This window comes from Catharus ustulatus, chromosome 8 (assembly GCF_009819885.2).
Source record: "Catharus ustulatus isolate bCatUst1 chromosome 8, bCatUst1.pri.v2, whole genome shotgun sequence".
Lineage (NCBI taxonomy): Eukaryota > Metazoa > Chordata > Aves > Passeriformes > Turdidae > Catharus > Catharus ustulatus.
The window spans coordinates 3022348-3045625 of NC_046228.1; positions in this window are offsets into that span (position 1 = coordinate 3022348).

Consider the following 23278-nt stretch of genomic DNA (forward strand, 5'->3'; position numbering starts at 1 on the left):
AGGGTGGGATTCTTGGGGTGTCTGTGCAGGGCCAGGGATTGCACTGATGATCCCTGTGGGACTCTTCCAGCTCAGGACATTCTGTGATTCCGTGATTAATGGAGCTGAGCTGAACAGTGACAACTTTGCCACTGAAGTTTCCATGCCCTGGCTGAAGCTGGCTTGGTTCTCAGGTGGAGCTGTGCTGGGTGAGTCTTGTGCCTGTGTCTGCAGGTGTTATGTTCACTTCTTTAAATTGTGTTTGTTTTTTTTTCCTTCTTTGTGTCCTTGCTGATAACAAGATGTGAGGACATGGTCTCCCTCAAAGCTGCTGTTGCTCAGCCCTTGATGACCTGAGCTAGTTGTCACCTTCTACAGCTGTGTCATTTGTGAGGTGTTGTGACCAATGAAATGCTGTTTACAATCTTTAAAGACCCTGGTGTTCTGTGACAGCAGATTGGGTTTGGTACAATAGGAGGTAAAATGGAAGTTTTGTCTTTTGTTTATTTGGTTTAAAGAAGTTCTTAAAGCTGGGACTGTGGGCAGCACTGGGAGGGGGAGCTCTGCTGCTGCTGGAGCTGGTAATTCAGTGGGGATGCAGCAGTTTGACTTCCAAGTCATCTGCTGTTAATCTTATCACTGTGTTCATAATCTAATCATTCCATGGAGCTGAAATGTTGTTCCTTAGCTTGTACTCTCAAGGTTAGAGTGAAGTAACTTGATGAGGATGTGGCACTGGAGATGAGTGCATTTCCTTCCCTATGCTGCACAGTTACAGTGACAATTCTGTCCCAGCTCTGTCTAAACCCAAAGCTGATGCTCATTTATTTACAGTGATATAGTTCATGTGTGGATGATATTTAGCTTCTTTAAATACTTTTTCACTGGTTTAGCATTTCCCTAGCTGAAGAAAATACTGGTATAACTGTGGTGGTGCTGGTGGTGAACCAAGTACAGGCCTGTGTCCAATGGAAGGCAAGAAATGAAATTTCTGAAATTAAGTTTAAAATTCTTACCCATCTCTATCTGCAAGCCACAGTACACAAACTTTATCACTATTATTATTATTATTATTATTGCTATTATTATTGCTATTATTATTAATTAAGACTCTCCTGCTGCTGATACATTATCTAATGAGCAGTAGATGGCAAGGACAGAGGGAAAGAACCATACAGAGCTGCCTCATCCCAAATTTCTTGATTTATTCCTGCCTCCCCAACCAAGTAATAAAATAACAAGCTGTTAAAACATTGTCTGTGGAATATCTAATTAAAGGGAAGTCCATTCAGCAGGGAAGCAATCCTAACTGACCTTAAATTGGATGTTTAGCCATAGTGGGTGTGAGTGAACCAGTAAAACACCCAATTTATGATTTGATTATTTTATGAAAAGAATGTTATCTCTTGTCTGGTTAAGCTTGCTATTCTTCAGTATGTTCACCTGAAAATGAAGTATTTCAAAATGTCATTTTTGAAATGTGGTGACAAAAATGTAGTTTGAAACAGGTAAGTTTAATTCAAACAGAAGGCAAGAAGTGCTTGGAGGAGACCTCTGGGACTGCAAGGACTGGAACTCAGGTGAGTGCCCAGCCCCCTGAACCCCGTGCTTTCTCACAAGGCCATGTTTAATTGTTGCAAACAAAATGCAGCAGCTCTGGCAGACCAGATAGAGGGAGGTGGTTCTCCAGGTTGCCTGAACCAGTTCAGAAAATCAGAGGAATCTTAGGAATACCTTTTCTTTTAATTCCTTCTGTGGGATATGTGGAAACAGTGCTCACAGAGCACTACTCTGATAGCAACAAGTATGTATTTTCATGATCCTTTTCAATATTTTATGGAATGAGAGACAAATTTTGTAACTCAAACAATGCTATGAAAATAGATTTAAAACAAAGGTCTCCTGTCCCTCTCTCACCCCCACCAAGGAAAGTTGTGTTTAGACTGCCCAGTGCATTCCAACACCTACAAATGGCAATGTTAATGTGCAAGCAGAGCAGCACAAGTGTCAGGTCCTGTGCCCAGATATAAACTGTTGTGGGCCCTGTGGTATTAAGCAGACACTCGTGCCTCAAATGGCATTGCAGGCATGCATTAATGACCCTAAGTGACAGACCTCATCTTATTGCTTAATTAATCAGTGGCCCAAGTGGCACATTGGCAGGACTCTTTTTCAAGCTGTGTCTCCCCTCACAGGGTAATCAGATGCTGTATGGTTCTGTCTACTTATGGGAAAGCCAAACCCAATAAATAAAGTGGAATTTCCTGATTCTCCTGGGATACAGTGATTCCTTTTAACAATGCTTCTTCAGTTGAGTTGAAATTAAAACCCAGCATGATCAATATATTGTAGAATATTTCATGGACTGAGTTAAGCACCAGGTTTAAAGACTTAAAAAAGAAAGAGCACTGGAGGGGAAGACTGTTGATGCAGAAGCACAATATTTTCCATTAAAAATGCCTAATCTCTTCTTTGTTCCTGGTGTTAAACTCCAAACTTCCATCTTTTCAACATTGCTATGAAGGTTTTCAGTGCATATGGGATGTAAAATTTCATTCTGAATTAAACAAGCTATCATTTAGATGAGAATTAACATCTTCAAACTGTTTTGTGACATGCAGTGCAGTTTGGTTCCATAGGAGGGCAGATGTGCTGAAGGGCTTGATTTTGATATGTGTTATATTAGTGTAAATGCTGCAGTTGGGAGTTGAATTATCAGATTTATACTGATATCAGTGAGCTCTCAAATTGTGTCAGAGAAATGCAACAACTTGAGTCCAGCACAAATGGAAATATCCCACGGGGTTTGATGCTTACAAAGTTCAAAGGTTTTTCAATACTCATTTATTTTATTTTGTCTCAGAGAGCCTATAATCTGAGTAGTTATTTATTTAATCACTGACAGTATCCAGCAAATTCACAAAATTAGTTTTTTTGGTTTACTACTTGGATTTAAACCAGCTTTTTATTTCTCTAGCATCAAGTTTTCAGTATGTGCTAATTTATGCTAGAGTTTTCTTTATGCTTCAAGCTAAATTCAGTCTTAAATATAAAACAGCTTTAGCCTCTGGGTTAAATAATTCTTTACAAAATTTGAAATTTCAAACCATATTTGCCTTTTCAAGTGAGTTGAAAACCTAGTGAAGGTTGTTTTTTTGGAGGCAGAAATGTGTGTGTGCCCTGCTGGCTTAGCTGATCCCTTCTTGCAGAGCACCTGGAGGGGACCCTGTGCCAGCAGTGCTGTGCCCTGAGCTCCCTGCTGAGGGAGGGCTGTGTTCAGGACATTGCAGGGATCTCCCAGCCTGTCCTGGCTCTGCTGTTCCTGACCTCAGCACCTGCAGAGAAGGAGCCCTCTGGACTCTGAAGGCAGAGCTGTGCTCTGTGAAAGCCAAGGTGGGCAAAACCATTTCTTCTGAAACTGGAGAAAAGTTCCCAGCAGCTAGAGCTGGAAGAGCAAGGTGAACATTTCATCTATTTCATGTAACATTGTCTCTGAAGCAGAAGAGGGATTATTAACCACTGAAGACATTAAGAGCCCAAATTTCCAAGAGAAATCCAGTCCTCCAGCTGCAGGAATGGTGGTGAGGCAGCCTGACCTTGTCCTGCTGTGCAGCTGACCCCTCCTCTTCCCTCTGAGCTTCACTGGCTCTCTCTCCAAATACACAGGAGCCCCTGGAGAAGGGGTTCAACCAGATTTCCTGCAGCATGGAGCAGCTCTGAACTGCTGTGGAAGCAAATACCCAGTCAGTGGAGGATGAAGGGAAGGATGGTGTTCTGTTCTGTTCTGTTCTGTTCTCTTGGTGTTCTGTTGGTGTTCTCTTGGTGTTCTGTTGTCCCCAGCCCCCACAGCCCACAAAAGGCAAACAAACACCTCTGTCCTTTAAAAAGAATCTCTCACAGGGTCTCTTAGCAGATGGGTCAGCCTTGCTTGCAGATGTGGACGTTTTTGTTCTGTATCCTTCTTCTACAACACAGCTCTGGACTATTAAATTGTCAAAAAAGGGTGTTTGGCAATTATAACTGAAGGAGGAAGATTTTCCTCGCCTCCACTCCCTCACTTTTTCTCAGGTTGCTCTTATGTTCAGACTCTGACCTTGCTGCCAAAGTAGATATCGGAGGCCAATATGGCAGCTGTCATACAGGCAAAGATCCTGCTGAGATTTGTGAGATAATTCATGTGTCAGAGCACAGGCCAACTGATAATTTTATTTATCTTGATGTGCAGATGTCTGGTTGGATAAATTCAGAATCATTTCAGTCCACTGCCCAGTGGATGGTCTAAATGCTGGTAACCAAGGCAGGAATAGAATATGTCACAGCTCTTGATGTCCTTAGGACATGACACTTTGGAAGTCTGTCTTCACATTTTCCTTGCACTCTCATAATGAGTATCTACAGCTGCTTTGTCTGATGGAAACCTCTCTTCCCCTTCCAGACTGGAGGCAAGCATGCCAACATTGCTTTTCCAGAAATTCAAAAACTTTTCCAGCCAGCTCCAGATTGTTTTTTCTTGCTCACTTCTCCCTAGTCCCCTTGAACTTCCCCAGAAGAATTTTTGCAATCCATTTCTAGAAATATTGCATTCACTCTGACACAAAACAATATCTTCGGCTGTGATAATAAATTAGGTGCAGTGGGAATTGAAGCTTGTTCTTTTGTCCAAGGTGATATAATGGGAGTCATTCATAATGAAGAAAAAAAGTAATTGTTATGCAGCATTTCTGTATTAAACATGCCTCCCCAAATTATCCAGAGTATAAAAGAGGATGTTTGGAGAGCTTTGTTACAACCATGCTTGAGCAAAATGCATGTGAATGTGCTCTTATTTGCATAAATAGGATTTCTTAAAATACAAACCATTTGTATTGCTCTGAGCTCCCTCAAGCCCTGCTACCTTACAAGACGGATCATAGTTTTATCATTAATCAAAACAAAGCCAAAATCAATAAACATGCATAATCAGGACTCTCTGATTCCAGTATGCAAATACACTACATATTGATGAAACGTTTCTGAATCTAAAATAGTTTTACTCTCTTTTTTCCCCTCAGAAGTCCCTAAGCCTTTTAATTTTAATATTTTATGCACTGCAATGCAAACAGTATAAGAATGAGTATGTGTATCAGAGATAACAAGTTAAAAGATAAATGTTGGATGAATCTCCTAATAGTTTTTGCTTGCTCTGCTGACTTTAAAGGCAGTTTATGCTTCCGAAAGGCTGGTAATTACTTGACCTTTAAAGTCCCAAACCTGCCAGAGCAGTTGCGCTGCCCTGCTCCTTCCAGCCAGTACTGAACATGGGGCCTGGCCCTGTGCCAAGGCTGTTTGTTAATTACTGAAAATCATTTGTTCCTCGTGTTGGGGGTGATGGGAGGGTTACCTTGCAGGGGGATGAAATGGTTTCAGGCAGGACAAGTTTGTGTCCTTGCTGTGTGCCTGAGGTGGTGATCAGCACCTGCAGCTCCAGGGATCCTCACCCCATCTGAGGTGGTGATCAGCCCCTGCAGCTCCAGGGATCCTCACCCCATCTGAGGTGGTGATCAGCCCCTGCAGCTCCAGGGATCCTCACCCCATCAGAGCTCAGCTCCCCACACACTGCAGGTCATGCAGACGATTCCTGATGCATATTTAGTGCTGTAGTTATAAATTCCTTATCACACATGCATACACTATGGTACAATATCCTCTGATGCATCCAAAGGTAAACATTGCACTGAGTGGTTTCATACATTTCAGAATCATTGCACTGCTAGTTGAGAACCTCTAACAGTGCATGGCTGAAATTAATGCTGCAAATTCCTTTACTCTGAATCACAAATTTCTAACAAGTGAGCTGTGATGGGGTGAATCTTATCAGCAACTACACTTATTCAGAAGCTGTGCATATCCACAGCAGGTACAAAACAGATCCAAGAAATGGGCACATCAACAACCCAAGGTTTGAAATAAAGCAAAATTCTATGAAGGCCATAGTTACAGGAAAAGAAGGATGAAAAAGATCAGCATTAGAATAGCTAGGCTGCAATTAAGTTGAAGAAGTTCCTTGTTTGCTAGTCAAATAATAAGCCATGTCAGTGCTCTAGAATTGGCTATTCCAGCATAATTGCATCTCTTGTGTATCTGTGGGACTCTGCTAACCACAGGCACGATCCTCTCGTGAGAGTCATCCCCTCCTTGCTGATTTATCAGCCCTGGGAAAAGTTTAAAGGTGTGATGTTTATTTTATATCATCATAAACTAAATGTGGCAGCCATCATAGATTAGGAAGCCCAGTTTCAAACTGTGAGAGTCTTTTAGGCTGATTAATTTTCTGTGGGGGGGTTTCACAGTGAGTCTGTCTGTTTGCCAAGTCATGCTTATTTACATTTGCTCAGTGCTTGCTTCCATATCCATGGAGTGTCTAAATAAATACATACATTTCTTTAAGAAGTAGAAATAGGTGCTCACCTGAAGAGAAGTGGTAGATCCTATATTATTAGAAGCAGCCCCAGCAAAGTCAAGAGTCTCATGGGTTTGTAGCATAGATATAGAATCTGTAGGATGAGAGGTGCAGCAAGCTCCTCAAAGTCAGTTACTGCTTGATTTTTGTTTACTGTGCAGGTGGCTTCCAGGAAACTTTGTGCTTTTGCTTTTTGAATTGATTCTTCAGTGATCTGAACTGAAACTTTGCTTTTAAGAGCAGGATGGGGGTTCAATTTTCATGGCAAATACTTGCACTAAGGTACTTGCCAAAGGGAAGAGTAAAGGTTGCTGCAGAAATGGGTTGATGGTAGGAGGAACTGATATTCCTCAGCATCTCCTCACTGCTCAGTTTTCCAAACCAGCAAAAATAGTGAGAACTATTTCTCTTTGTTTCAACCTGTGCTTACACAGCTTTACACAGAATTTAGCCTCTGCCCTTTTCTTTGCAGATTTTGGTAGTTGCAGTGCATTGCTGATGGACTATCACAGCATTACAGTGGCTGTGGCTGCTCTGTTACTGCACTACATCCCTGAGATGTAATGCCAAGTCTTTTACCTGGGCTGTTTGTTGATTTTAGCTGTAACTTGTCATTTTGGCAGGTCTAAGGCTAGTGAGTAATTGATATGACCTGGTGTATCAAAACAAGTTTGACATTAAATCTTTTTGTACTCAGTTATTTTCGAAAAGGAGAAAGAAAATCCATCAGTCAAAACAAGAAAAAGAAACTGTGAAATCTCTCTGATTTTGGCAAGGATGGTAAAGGAAAATACAACTGAGACCATTTCCTTATTGCTTGTGGAAGGTGTTCAAATAAATTAGAAACTGGACAGAATGCAAGTAGTGATGTGAGGGATTAATATTTTTAAAGCTCTTGGGTTTCTTTGGCTCAACCTTTCTGCAGGAGGGTGGAGTGTTTACATTAACCACCAGCATCCATCTCCAGGGGTGCCAGCCTGGCACCTCATCTTGGTTTTGCATTAAAAAGGAGAGGGAAAAGCTGAGCTGGTGATGCTGCAGGAACAATGAAGAGGGTAACAAGGTGCTGTGAAGGACAGCATGATCTTCTCCTGCAGATCTGGGGTCTGTAAGTTTGGATGTCAGTGTGTGCTGATCCTCCTGGGGTTATTAATCTCTGGCTCCATGGGCTGCCATTTGCATTTAGAGCCATGCAATGTTTTGTGTTTTCAAAATATTTTTCACATGAGACTTGTGAAGTGCATTGAAGAAAACAAATGGACCTCTCTCCACCCACGGGGAATAATTGACTGCTTGGCACAGACAGAAACCCCCTCTCCTTGATCTCCTTACCCTGCTCTAAACATTTTCATGACCTTTTTTGGAGAAGTCTGGCAAAAGTAATATCAAACAGGGGACTTTTTTCCCATGTCCTCCTCTGTTTTGTTGCACAGTGTGGTCTGTTTTAAATAAGCTCCACAGTGCAGTCATTTAAGGGAATGAAGATATTTCATAGCACGCTTAGCATTTGCATTTGAATATAGGCCACCCTGCTGTTTGATTAAAGTGGAGTTTAAGAAAACTATAAGAATCGAGGTTCATGTGCAGTGCAGTGCTTCACACTCGGATTGCAAAGGTTGTTGAAGGAAAAAAAAATGATAATATCCTTGGAAGTACATGACTAATGAGAATATATATAGCACTTCTGAGACAGCTCAAATATATAATTATTGTGAGGATTTCACAGACACATAAATATAATGATCTTCAGCTAAGTAAATTGCTACCTACCAATGAAATAAATATGGTCCCTTCAGAATTTGAAATAATTCAGTGCTGTAGGTGGTGGGAAATGATTCACCTTAGCTGTTATCTCTGGAACAGTAATATAGAAATGTATCTGCCAGTACTGTTACATTTACATTGTTCTTCATATCCTGTGGAGTTTGTCAGAAGATCTGCAGTCCCTGCTGGTTTTCACCCCCTTATTTTGATAAGGCTCCTCACAGCATGGCTCAGCCATGGGTTGGAGCAGCTAATATTGTTTACCACAGTAGGCATCCCAGCCATAATATTTTTCCAAGAAACACTGATGTGTTTAAAGGTCAGGTTGATACTGATTTGACTGCTAAACATGATTTCATTTTTCTAGGAGTAAAGGGGTGTACATGCCTTGGGATAAAGGTTAAACTGTTGTTTATGCACTCAATAGGTGGAAAACACAAGGCTTTAATACACAAATCATAATAGCCTGGTCAGTCAGGGAGACGTGGTGCTTTACATGGAAATGGAAGCCTGGAATCCACAGGCTTTTCTGACTATGGCTATGGAAAAAACCTCACTGATAACTTTGAGGCTTGCCTAGAATTTGTAATGAGTTTAAACTCTTTTCTGGGCACAGCAAGCCAGAATTCATCCAGGTCTTTTAGCAGCACTGATAAAATTGAATTTTGCTACCCCTGATGAGGTGTCAGGGACTGGATCCTCCTGCTACAGCAGGGGGAGTGAAAGGGAGGTAGGTGTGAGAGATGGACAGTCCTGCACATTTGGATTTGCTGGTTTTGCCATCTTTGGTGGAGTGGCAGTGATGTGGTGTGTCTGCTTTTGCCAAAGGCAGCTCTTCTCCTCTTCAGCTGCCCTCTGTCCTTCAGGTGCCTCTTCCCATGGCAGTGAAATCGTGGTTAGGAGGGCTGGCTTAGCCTCAGACATGTCTAACAGGCAGCTGAAGGAAACATTTGGGTTTTAAGGAGGGTGTGATGGGTTCTGAGAGCTTTGCCTGGGTTGGCTGGGAGGCAAACCTCAGCCAGGATGTGCTCAGCTCCTTTTTCCTAGAGGTGACCTCAGATGAAGCTGAGCACAGGGAGCTGGGCTGAGCTGTACCTGCAGAGCCTTTGCACTCCTGCTGTGCTGTGTCCAGGCCAGAGATCCCAGAGCTGAGAGGAGCTCAGAGACCCAGGATATCTGAGCATCCTTATTTGGCTCCTGTCTGCCAGGTACTTGTTCTTATTTAAATACCATTCCTGCCAGTCTCTAGAAAAATTATGCAGCTCTGAAGAGAGATTTTAACCAAACCTCAGTTCTGTGGGAAGTGGTTTTGCTTCCACCAAAGTGTGTTCTTTGCAAACACCCTCCTTACTTTCTTGCACTGTGTCCATATCAGTCACCCCCTTCTTTCCCATTCCTCTCCTTTTCCCTGTTTCCAGCCTCTCAGAGCCTGAGTCACCTCACCTGCCCACCCTGGAAATTCCTTCCAGCTTTCTCCTTTCTTTCTGTGTTGAGGAAATCTTTATTGCCAGGTTACAAAGGAGGTGGCTGCAGCCATGTGAGATAACATTATATATTTCCTTAATTGCCCCTTTTTTTTTAGGGGTGAAGGGATTTTGGACCCTCAAAGCCCATGCAGAGCTGTTCCTGTTGAATTATCTTATAAATGTTTTCTAGATTCACTGTTGTATTTATTTCTACAGATTTTGCCTCTTCTAAGACTCCAGTCCTGGAATGGCAGCTCAGGTCACTCCTTTGATGTGGTTTTCTGTGGGATGTTCTGACACCTTGACCATCTTGGCATTTGCTTTGAGAACAGATGGAGGAAACAGTCCATAATACTCCTGTTGGCCTAAAAGCAGAGACTCCACGAGTGCCCTGAGCAGCTGGCTGACATCAATAGCACAGGATGTGTGTTTGATTAGCTTTGCTCTCACAAGAAAGACCCACTGTATTGTTTTGAAGAATGTGTCCAGTTGTTTTAGCAAACTTAAAAATCCCCCATTGCTCCAGAAATAGAATGTTCAAGTGAAATGACTCCCATGGCAGGGATAAAAAGCCTTGCAGTATTTTGTCTACAGATCACCCTTAATGTTGAAGCTGTATCAGTTCAGAAAAACTTCTGGATTTCTTTTTCTTTCCCCCATCTCCTGAAGACAGATAAATCTAGAAACCCTGCAGGAGGATTTCTGTCTTAGCAAACAGTGCTTGGCTGCATTTTGGGTTGGTATTTTAGCTCAGCATTACAAATACTTGTGTCAAAGATCTTGGCTGGAATCCTGGAATTATTTCAGATGTGATGGTGTGATAATAAGAAAAAAACCCTCACTAGGCTTTCATGCCTGCCTCTTGTTTCTGCCAGGTTGCCATTGCTCTCTTACTGAAGAGGAGAAGCTGTAAAAATTACAGTGTATTCCTGAGGTTCCTTACAGGACCATGATTTCTGTGGATGTTGTGTAAGAAAACTGCTTTGCTGCTTTTTCAAAGGAAAACGTGGCACAGGGTAAAAAAGGTTCACTTGAGGAAAATCCAGCACTGGACTGGAAAGGAGAATTCTCATTTCCTCTCTGTTTTTTATTTTTCTACCCCCATTCCTCACACTCAGGACTCCCATGCCTTGTTTTCCAACCTTATTATTAATCATTCTTCTGCATTGATAACTTCTGATTGCTTTTGTGGAGAGTCACCTCTTTGACTTCCTGATACATGGTGCTTTATCCCTTAAATGTTGAGCAGGAGCAGCTTGTTAGATTAATTCCATGTAGGTACTTTTACAGGGGTAAGTCCATAATCCTTGAATATTTTAGTAACTATTTAAAAATACTATAACAACAGATATTGTATTTATTATCTATACTTGTTTGTGCAAGGAATTTAAGTGGATGTTTGTATGTGGCTGAAATCAGAAAATTGAATTAAAACTCACAGAGTTTTGCAAGAATAACACAAACCAAACCTGTAACTATGAAATGTTGCTTGAGCAAGTTTAAGGCATCTTAAAACGTCAAAGGAAAACAAACATCTCAGAATTAAAAAAAAAAAAAAGGGGGTCTTGTTAATAGTAAAAGGCAAGGGTTGTAGACACCTTCAGATTAGAAAAGGCAATTAATATTTATTTCATATCAAAGTAGATTGCTAATTAGGGCTGTGCTCTTCCCATCCCCCAGGGAAATAATCAGGCGAGCGAATCTCATCTGGAAAGTTCATGTATGGCAATGAGGAGCTCATCAAAAGCCAGCACAGACCTGGCCGACCTGATGAAATGCTCAGGCTGCCTCACAGACTTTGCTCTCTAATGGGGTCTAAAAGACCTGGTATTAGTGAATTTATTTTCCTGGTGTTCTAAAAGGCCATGATTATATATAGCTCAGTCACTTGTCAGTGTCCTTTCATTAACATGCCTAAAGAATCTTAATTGCTCAATCAGCATCACAGATTTTTGGTCTGCTGGTGCAGTTTAAGGGGTTATCCAAGCCAAACAGAGAAAATGGAAATCCTGCCCAAATGGATCCAACAGAAAGAGCAAAGCATCACAGGAAAAAGTCAGGCAAGACCAAGAAGGGAATTTGAAGAGCAAACAACTGAAGATGGAAAGATAAACAAGAAATTATTTCAAATATACCCAAATCAAGAGTGGCAGAGAACTAGGAACAAAGGCAGGGCTGGGTATTGGTGTGTCAAAAAATGGCAGAGCAGAAATAAACCTAAACTTGGAAAAAACAACAGATCAGCTAAACTAGATGGAATTCTTTTAACTATTAAATAACACTTCCTTTATGACAAAATCTTGTCTCTATCCAGTGGAAAATTTCAGCTCCTGTCAGCCTTCCCAGCAGCATCAGCAAGGTCCTCTCTGTTGAAAATGGAATGGTTGAGGTTTGGATGAATAGTTCATATTTCTGTCTTAATTTAAAAAAAAAAAATAAAGAAGATTGTGGGGAAAATTCCTATTTCCCAGCAGATATAATCTTTACTGTGCTGTAAGATTATTTTTTTTAAAAATTACAGCTAATATGAAAATAATGTATTTCTGTTCTAGTAGAATTTTTTTGTTATGGTTCATTAGTTCAGATAATAAATTTGTATTTCCAAATGTCTGTTGTAATCTGGTAGAACTAGTAAATTCTCAGGAGAGAGCTAATTTTTCTTCAGTTTTGTAATTACTTTTTAACCTGAAAAAACCCCTCAAAACATCTGAACAGTCAACTTCTAATGTGACAGAAATGTATCCCAAGAGTTACTACTGGATCTCATTCAATCTTTTAACAGTGAGGATACAGCATGAACAAAAAGATGTTAAAATTTACAGAGGAAACTAATGCTGAAGAGGGGTGGATGAAATGAAGAAACCAGTATGTGCTGGTGTTTGGACATCAAGAAAGAAATGGAATTGGGTGTTAAAGTTGCATCAAAGCATATTTGAGAGAATCATTATAACTCCCCACATGGATACAGCACAGATAGTTTCTAAATCTTTCCAGATGCTCAGGAAAAAAAAATATCCAGAAGTTCTTGTAAGAAGATAGAGGATAACCTTTCAGGTGGATAACTTGCAGGATTAAATGTAAGACTATTTGCAGAAATGCAAAAAGGAAAGTGTTTTACTGCCTTGTGTTGATTCTGTGCAGAGCAGCACCTGAATTGCTTTCCTTCAGTCTGATCAAGCTGCATTAGAAAGGGTTTAGTGGGAGTGGAAGAGCTAACACAAATGATTACAGCAATTGGGAAAAACTTCCCCAAAGAATTCAAATAATGAATAATAAACTCAACCAAAAAGCCTCCAAGATAGTTCAAATAAAACCTGGTAAATTTAGTAAAAGATCTGTGCAATTTTCTTTATGTTTTCCTGTCTGGATGTGCATTTAAACTTCTTCAAAATGATTCTTTGATGTTGTGTAGATTGTGATGTGTTTTGAGGTATTTCTATGAGGAAAGGTGAACAGCCAGAATTTTTCTGTCCCTTCTTTAAATGCCCTGTTTGCTATTTCAGATTTAACTGAAAGGGAGAGGTTGTCTCCTTGAAGCTTAATTTTATTAAATCAGCAGCAAGATGTCTGACATGGTTTGCCATTATTCCTAAAAAAATAATTAGCCAGTGTAGTGGAGTCAACCCCAGTGGAGTACAGGTATATCTGCTTTATAGCCTTCGAGACATGAGCCTTAATTACACCCTGGCAGAGTCACTTTAACACTCGAGTCCATTTTGCTGGATGTTGACATTACTAAATTATCTCATGTTCAAAATGCAAAGTAGCTGATTTTTTCCTAAATGCATTTCTTGGCAACCAAGAGATAAATTGGTCTGGTTCCATTTTTAGGAAGGGCTTTGTCCTTTAATGGTCCTTAAATTAATCCTGGTAATTCCACCTGAGAGGATGGCACTTCTAGAAAGCACAGAACAAAATTGTGCATTGTATTTCCTGCCTGCATTTACAAATATTCTGTAGTCTGTTCACACTGAAAAGAGATTTCTACAGTTATTTAAGAAGTGAGATATAAATAGATGAATGTCATTAAAGATCAGCCTTCCTGCCTTTGAATTTAATGGCAGAGCTTTAGATGAAGTGAAGGGCAGTTTGTCCTAGAAGATTGCAAGTTCATTTTTAACAGAACTAAAGCCCTTAAATTAGGAGATGGGCTCATGTTTATAGGTATATACCATAAGATTTTTTAATACAACTCCTACATTCCTTAGTTCATATAAATTATTTGACTGATCTTTTGGAATAAGAGGCAGTTAATAATTGTTTTATTTAGTGAAGCTGTAAGGATCAGTGTTTGGGAATCTACATCCCATTGCCTTTGCTTCTTCTCAATGAGACTTTATTTCGGGCACAGAATTTCAGTGTTTGTTCTGAGATTTTTTTAAAGCGTGTTTTAGGGGGGCAGAGCAGAGCCCAAGCCTGTCACACATTTCCAAGGTCTCTCTAGAGTTTAGTTTTAAATCTGTGATCTCGTAGTGCTTTTACAAAGCCTGCTTTGGAGAAAAGCGAATCCTGGAATCAAGGACTCTGAGGAACCAAAGCTGCGAGCTGGCTGCTCCACACCTCCCCTCCTTTCTCCTTCCCTGCCCCGGGCACAGGGATGCAGAGAACGCACCCAGAACCTTCAGCATCTCCTCTCCAGGCCCTCCTCCATCCCCACTGCCTCCTCTGGACACTCTAACAGTTTAATATTTTTTTAATATCGTGATGCCCGAGCTGCCCCGGCTCTGGAGTGCAGAGATCTTTGTCCCGGTGCTCCGAGCATCGCTGGATCCCCTCGGATCTGTTCTTTCCGGAGCGCTCGGAGGGGCTCTCCGGCAGATGGTGCTGCTGGAAACCTTTGAGGAACCACGCTCGGCTCAGCCTCATCCCTGCGGGCATGCAGCGAGGGCAGCCTGTGCCTGCACACGCAGTCTCTGGGCATGGATACTCATCGCAAAAAAAATTTAAAATCTCTCTTTACTTAGCATAGCATAATGTTTTAAATACCCTAATTATGGCAATTCATAAATAAAACAATGCAAAAAGTTATCCAGCCATGTATCAGCTCCATTACTTAAGACTAAGGAGACTTGGTGCCTTCAAAGAAAAAATTTTTTACTGACTAAAAATCAAAATCACTATAAACTAGTAATGAATTTCTAACAGTGTATCAGAAAAAAAAAAAAAGATAGGAATCTGCCTGCTCCCTTTGGCTTGGTACTCGTGTTGGAAAATTGGTATTTTGTGGTGTACAAAAAAAAAAAAAAAGAGTAGAGAACTTGAAGGGTCTGTTCTTACAGTCCCTTTCTGTAAAAGTAATTACTTACAATTCTGGGTTCTAGGCTAAGACAAACAGATAAGGTTAACAACAGTAGTTCAAATCCTCTTCCAAATAGCAAATTTCAAATAGCAAATTTCCATCTTGGCCAGATGAGTAATGAGAAAGGAATGAGCTTTTAAAAGAGTTGAACTTTCGATTCAGTATCAGAACCTTTCTCTGAAAATCTAGGCCAGGCACTGGAGGTGTTAATGCTGCCTTTAATCAGCAGGATCCTGTTCCTTCAAGAGGCCTCAGAGAATTTGGATTTGAAACAGGGAAGTATTTATCAGTTCAAAGATTAGTAACAGATTAAAATGTCACCTGTATCAGAGTTTTGCAGCTACTGCAGATAAAGTTAGCATGATATGCTGCTTTTCAATGGATGCAGCCCAAGTCCCACCATCCCTTGCTTTGAACAAACCTCCTGTCAGGAACAGAGCTGGACTTTCCCTCTCTCCTGCCATGCCCATTGCAACGAGGGCAATTCAGTGAAAATCAAAAGCCACAACATCATTTTCACCTTTTTCTTCCTGATTTATAGTTCTGCATTGGTTCCTTTGGGAATGAGAGATTTTTGTATGGAATGACACCAGACTGGGAGCAGAGCCTGCCTGGAGTTACACACAGAGATAAGCAGAGTGGGGGCTCCTTGTGTTTGTGTCTTCCTACTTACCTTTGATGGCATCAAGACAATATCACAAAGTAGTTAAGAATGTATTTTGCACTTGAAAAATTCACTTGCAACTGAATTAAGTTTAAGTCTGAGATGCTGCCAAAAAGGGGATCCAGGCTTTCTCCTGGATCATGGACTCATGGTCCTGGGGTGTCCCAGCACTGCCAGTGGTGCTTGAGGAATTTTGGAGTCACTCAGATCAGCAAGGTGATGCTGCTGAAAGCACTCTGATTGGAGAAGGAGAAGTTCAGTTTAGTTTAGATTCTTGCACGGACCACTAAAGTTGAATCTGAAGAACAGAAGAAGCACTCAGGGTGGAGAGGTCAGGATTTCCCCTCCACGAGTTTATACATTGTCTTAAGTACACTTCAGCTGGCTGCCACACTGTACCTTGAATATTAAGTAAAATTTGCTGCCTAAACCAAAAATGGAGTTCCCAAAATATTCAACTTCCTGCCTATGTAGACCTGAAGATGTCCAAGTTCCTTATCTGTGTTTGCCAACTGCCTGAGAATCCTCCTCGGGCTGAGTTTCAGCTTTGACAAGACCAAGTGAAGAGCTCCAGGCAGAACTGAGAGCTGATCCCAAAAGAGTCAGAGCTGTAGCTGGGGAGGGATGCAAGGACAGCAGAAGGAGAGAAATGAGCTGAACACTAAAATGCCTTTTGAATAGCTGTGATCAGACAGCTATTGTACTTACACGAGGAAATGTAATGTGTTGCATAAACAGATGTTATGTTCCATCTCCTCCTCTGAATAATGAAATTCAAATCTCATCTCTCAGGTGAATTGAGTTCTAGATGGATGGGGCAGGAGCCTGATTGGTTTTTCCTGTTGGTCCAGTGAACAGCAGGAGGAGCAGGAGTTGACAACCAATACACGGAGTTCTCAGTTGGAAAGGGAAAGGGCTGAGTGGGATCTGTCCTGGGTCCAGTGACTGTTTGCTTTGGCATACAGGGGAGGGATGCTCTAAAGCAAGTCTGAAACCTGTTATATATTGACTTGCTGCATCTCTGGGAAGTTATCAAATCCTATTAATCCTAAAATCAGGCCCTAATGTAATTTTTTGAGGGAGTAACTTGTGCATTTATCTGCTTGTCAAACTGTGCAGTACAGAGCTCAGACTTTTTGTGACCGTCAGTGGTATTGTCTGACTAAGAATGTGGTGAGCCCCTGGACAAGATGAATGCTGTAGGTGAAATCTCTGCTGTGTGGGGGTGTTTATGCTGCAGATGAGTTCCCCAGCTACCAGCACCTCTGGAAATCTCAAGTTTCAAGCAATCCATGTGAAAAGAGAGTGCAAATGGTTTTGATTGATTCTGCTGAAAGATTATTTGATTCAGACTGAACCGTGCCTTTTTTAAGACCAAATGTGTTTTGGAAGCATTGCCTCAGAGACTGAGGTTAGGAGGTGGTTGGGTTTATTTATGTGGGGTAAAGACAGAGGAGATTTTGGAAGGAATGACAGTATGTGCATAATGACATTGATTTGAGTAAAAACAGACTGCATCTACTTCTGGAAGATAACAAAAATGGGAATTTCTCCCATAATCGTGATTAAATAACTGCCCTGTGGCTGCTTTTCTGGTGTCAAAATTAACTAAATATATTTTGCATTGCTTTTATTACAACTGGCAAGTGAGCAAGTCACTAATAGTAGCAGAGCCGTTGTGTAATCAAGGCTAATCCTTACTCATGGTAAGAATCAGAGCCAAAAGCCTATAATCCTACTCTAGGCCACATTCCTCTGCAGTTTTCCTCCTAATATCTCTTGCTTTTTGCTCCTTGAAAACTGTTCTGTATTTTTGTGTTAGATTCTTGACTTAAATTTTGTATTATTTCTTTTGAGGTTTTTCTTTTCATGGGGAATGTGTTCATTGATTTTGCCTTGGTGCCCTCTTCACTGCACTGCAGCCTGCCTTGATGTCTCCAAAGAGTCACAGCACTGCTGCATTGCTCACATTCCAGGTTTTTAGATTCCTGCTTTATTTATGAGACTCTCAGATTTTATGTCATAAAAAAGAGGAAATAAAGTCTTTGTGGCTGTGGAGAAAGGTCTACCATAAAGGACTGAACAGAGAGGAAAACAAAAAACCTTCAAATTCAGTCCTCTGTTTTTGAAGACCTAACTCAGAAGTTTTGAATAATTCCAGCTGGATATCTTCATGTTTGTTTTACTGTGGGTAAGAGGGACACTGTGCACATGCACATGTAGGTGTTTGTAAAGGCTTCTTTGCCACTGTTGAACAAGTTCACTGGAGTCCTGTGCTTTAAACTGGTTCTGATAGCAGTGGCTGGAGATTAATTATAACTCTAGTACCTGTGTGTCCCAATTTCCTGATGTAGTGGGTTTATTAATAACTAACAGCTGTTCTGTGACACATAGCACATAGTTATTTTGTGGGAATAATTTAGATCAGTTGTTGCCCCCAACTCTCATCTACAGCTTTGGTGTGTGCTCTGGCAAGGCTGTGGATCCATCCAGTTTGCTAACAGCAAATATCCCAAACTGCAGGAAACTCCCAGGGTATTCCCCAGCTCTGTGGGAAGATTCTGCTCTGAGACCTGGGGGTGATCATCTTACAACCTGGAGCATGGGAGTGAATGCTCCCTTTTATCTGGGTTTGAATGGGCCCCAGCTCTATCAGAGGTGGGGGAGCCCCCAGCCTGCCCTGCCTGTGTGCCTGGGCTGTGGCAGGAGGGCTCTCCTCAAAGGCAGGCTGCCCCTTTGGGGAACAGAGCCTCAGGAATCCATGGAGAGCAGCCAGCCCAGCTGGGAGTGGATACCTGCCATGGTATGATGGGGGTGCTAAAGGGGAGAATCAGCCAGGAAAAGCACAGAATAAACTGAAGTTGAACATTTTCCACACCATTCTTTTTCTTCTTTCTCTGTCTGTGCACCCCTGACTGATGCAGGTAACAGGAGAAACCCAGTACAGCACATTAACAGCAGCAGGGTGGTGACTTTTGAGCCATCAGATCCCTTCCCCTGTGCCCCTGGAGCAGCCCCTGGAGGTTCCACTCCAAAGCACATTCATGAGCCTCTCCCAGCTCCTTGCAGCTGGGAGGGACATCCCTGGAGGGGCCCCTTTGTGCAGGGGTCACAGTTCCTGCCTCTGGAGGCATTGCTGTTGTCACTGTTCCGTTTGGGCTTGGTGTGCCTTGTTCTGTGCCACTCAGGTTACCCCATCCCCCTGGAAGTTCCCAGGTGAGCTTTGAGCAAGAACTGATGGATCATGGATCATGATTTATGGCTCTAGGCGATGCTTCAGCCCTTCTAAAATCACCAAAAATTTGTTGTTTTGCTCTCCTGCCTTTCCCCCGTCTTCATTTTCCCCATAAACAACTTAGAATTGCTCATTTTCAGGTATTTTTCCTCTCTGAAATTTCAAATAATTCTTGCAAATATAATCCTGGGGATTGAAGTAAAAGGAATCCCAAATTCCTTTCTAGCCAAAGGAGAGCCAGCACAGGAAACAAAGCTGTGTTAAGATTTTTTTTTCTGCCTAAGATAAAAATATGGTTTAAACTGAGGGGAGATTGCAATATTATCAATTATGAATTGAATGAGGAATTTTGTAGCTGGACATGTACTGGTCATTAATTCAATCAGAAAGCAAGATTTATGACCAGTCTGCAATGTACTCATCCTGTTTTAAACTGTATTGAAATGATGTAATTTTGTATTAAATTTATATAATGCTGCTGGAACCAAGATTAATATCTGTTTCAAGTTTGTTGTTTTCCTTCCAGTTGTTTTAGGTGGAAGTGAAGAGTAGAAAATCATTTATTTATGAAGTTTTGTGTCTGTTAGAGCTTCAGGCACCCAGCTCCCCATTGGATGCAGTGCTATACTCATTCCTTCACCTGCAACAATCAACACTTCATTATCACTTTATAATCTGGAAATTTAATTGCTATCATTAACTACTACCACTGTGCAACAATTTCCCACCAATACATGTACTAAACTCCGTGCTCCATGTAGAAACTAGGTAGACATTTTCCATGGAGTCTCAGACGGTTATTTGGGATTTGTCTGGTCATCAGAAGTGTCCTGGGATGCTGTGTAGTGTTATCTGTCACCTCTTCTGTTTCCTAATAAACTGTGGTAGTGAAGTGTGAAACCAAAACCACTTGATCCTCTGCATCTTGAAGTCACAGGGAATTAAAATGAAAAGCTTTATTGTCTAGCAGAGAATTCTTTCTGCTTGTCATCAGCAGCAATGGATTTCTTCCTTGCTCTTGGAGTTTGGAAATCTCTGCCAGTGCACAGCCATGAATGAAGAGTCTTTACACAGACCAGTTCTTTTTTCCATTTTTTTTTTTTAATGGTAGGAGTTTTGCCTGTTTTTAAATGCAAGACTTGAAGCTTTGTTTTAAATCATCTTAAATCTGGAGAGGCAAGGTATTGAAATAGTTTTCCTAGACAGGTTGTGGTGTCTCCATCTGAGGAATTGGGGTGGCCTCAGAAGTCACTGGGTACCACGACCCTGTTTCTGCCATGGGATGAACCACATGATCTCAAAAAGTCCCTCCAAATTCTATTATTTTGTGAGTAAGCAGGAACTTTCCAAAGTTTGCTCTCACATTTATCTTGTATAAACCCAGGCTCATACCGCTCTGATAAGATTTATTCCAGGAAGTTTCAGAAGCAGATTAGGAAACCCTGGAAGAATCCAATGGCAGTTGTCTCTTCTGGCACCACATTTGTTTTTGTGACTCTGCAGTCATAAGAGGCAATGAAAAAAAAAAAAAGAAGACACAGAACTATAAATACGAAGACATCAGAGGGAAAATTCAGTGGAGGAGAGTAATGAATGGCAAAAGATGGTTCACAGGGAGGGAATATATCAGCATATATCACAGAGAGGGGACAAATAACTTCCTAAAATCAACAGTTTATTTTGCTGAACTTTCCTCATGGCAAATGTGCAAGCTGAAGGATCAAAAGGAGTTGGGATGCACTTCATTTCTGGTGGTATCTGTAACAAAAATTGAATTGGTGAATATTAGGGTGAGTCTCCAACAGTCCAGCTCCCTGCCTGTCCTTTCCCACATGTCCATTTTCTGAAGTGCATCAATTCACTCTTGTGTCCCTGAGCAATCCCTTTCTCCTAAATTTTTATATATCAACCAGGGTTACACAGAATCCATCTTTTGTGCAAAGGGAGGTGCTTTGGAGAGCAATAAACATCCTTTTCCTGCTGTCAGGCCCTGTCATCTGTCTGTGCCTTGCAGCTGCCGTGCTCTTGTGGGGCTGGAAATGGGAATTGATATTTGCCAACCCCCAGGGAAACACCGAGACCCAGCAGAAAACCAGAGCTCCACGAGACTCTGCAGCATTTTGCACACTTCTGATGGTGCAGGAGGGTGTTTTATATTCTTTTCCAGCTTTCAAGAAGTGCCTAAGAAGTAATTTTGTGTTTGAGTAGATATTTTAAACTGGCTAAACCACTTTATCTGTCACGTTTGCACTTCCTGTCCAACCTTGCCCTGCAGTGGACTTGCAATTTCCTGTAACTATCACACGTTTGCAACAGGTAGAGCCACCAAATCTTTTCCTAGATTTAAACCAGCAAGGGTCATTCAATGTATTTTACTCCTGCAGGTAACATCTACTCCAATATTTCACCTGGCTATCTTATTCTTGAGTGCAACTTTTTTCATTGAACGGGAAGAATCTGAGTTTCATTTATTAAAAGAGTCTTTGTTCTCAGGTAGGAGGAGAATGTAGTCAGAGATAATCTTTATCTCCCAGTCTCCTGATAATACAGAAAAGCAGCTATCTTGAGAGCTGGCTTTCAAGTAGAATGGAAAAACCAGGGTTTTTTTCTCATGAAATTTCATTTTGAATTTTAAGTAATTGAAAAACAGGAACGAAAAAATAATTGGCAGGGTCCCTGCATTTGAGATTACTGCAAATAAACTTTAAATAAATTACAGATGGCTGTTTTATTTACAAAATGCTCAAAATGCCTCAATTGAGAAATATATTTAGCTGGAGTGTATGATGAAGTGATAAGCAAGTCAACAAAGCAAACCAAAAATAAGAAATTACTCTCATTTTTTGAGGATGCCCACAAATGGCGAGTGTTGATAGAGAAGCGCAGTCATCAGAACCAGGGGATTAATCTGCACATAATGAGGACTGGGCTCAGGCAGGAGGAAAAGTTTCAATAACAACAATGGGAGCATTGTTGGGAAAAAAAAAACTGCAGCAAACCCATCTGCTGGAGCCATGTGACTGAGTCCCACACAGAGGGGCAGAGGAGAACCGAGCATCCCAGGGAAATCTGGTGCTCAGCTGAGAGGAGATGGGAGCTGGAGACTGCCTGGACCTGCCTTGGGAACACCTTTCTAATGGGGACAGAAAACAACAGGGTACTGCAAAGAAATTTCAAATATAAAGTTCCCACTCGCCCACTTGATGGAGTGACCTTTCCAGAAACTCTTACAAATCTCCAGCCTCTGAGTCCTGGGTTTGAAATATGAATTTAAAAGGGAGGGGGGTCGGCGGGAGGGGGAAGAGGTAGAAGGGTAGTGTGTCATTTCTTTTGGTATTTTGTTTCCAGCTCTATCCTTTGATCTCTGCAGCAGTGTAGTTCAGACAATCTGTAGAAATATTGCTAAACCAAGTTACTTTGTTATATTTTACTTCAGCCATTTGTCAGCATATGCCATAAAAATTTTAGTTTTCTCTCTTGATCTTTATCAGAGATTGCTGTTTCTCTTTGATGTCCCCCTCCTTATTTGACATTTGGATCTGGTTTCCCATTTAATTATCTAACTCTCTATTGCTATTTTAGTTTAAAAGTTCACTGCAATATTTTACTCCTCCTGTTTCTCAGTCCATTCCTTTGTGCTCCAGCTGAGACACAAGAAAATGATGAAAGTATTCACTGTCTTAGGGAGATTTGTGCCCAGGTCCTCCTGTGAACAGAGGGGAGATCAAGCTGTGGTCAGTGAGTGTGGGCAGCAAACATGATGCTGGGACATGCTGGATCTCCTAAATCAAAATATCCAGAGGCCATTCTTTGATTAAATGGTAAATATAGTCTGTTTCTTGTAGGTTTGAAAGTCTGAGACGTAAACAGCCATGCAGTCCAAATAGCTGTAAAATGGGGTTTCATACAGTCCCAGTTCCTATGAACCATCTTATGAAAACACCATCCTCACTGCTTAGCTGTGTCAGGAAACAGAAGGAATTCCTCACATTTTGTAGCCCAGGGAAGGAGATTTGCTGAAGCACAGAGGACATTTTACCTCCTTGGTCCAGGAAGTTTCTCTGGACAGCTGGAAGCTCCTCAGGACAGCTGGTCCTTGGGATGTCTCAGACACCAGAGGCCCCTGGACGAGGTGGGGATGGCCAGAGGATGACCAGAGAATGACCCAGGGGATTTATTGCTGCAGAGTGTGGCTGTGTCAGTGTGATGCAGGGAGGACTTTGTCTTGTGGCATGGCTGGAGAGGTGGGAGCCAGTGAGGTAACTGTGCCACACCACTGATGGGATGAAATCCTGCAGAACTCCTACAGGAACAGTGATTTCACTTCATCCAAAACACAACAAGCTGCAGGAGGAGAAGTCTGGGCACTATTTCTTGCTCTGGCATTCAGGGCAGGCTAGAATAACCTCCCTATGGGTGCTCTGAGACAAAG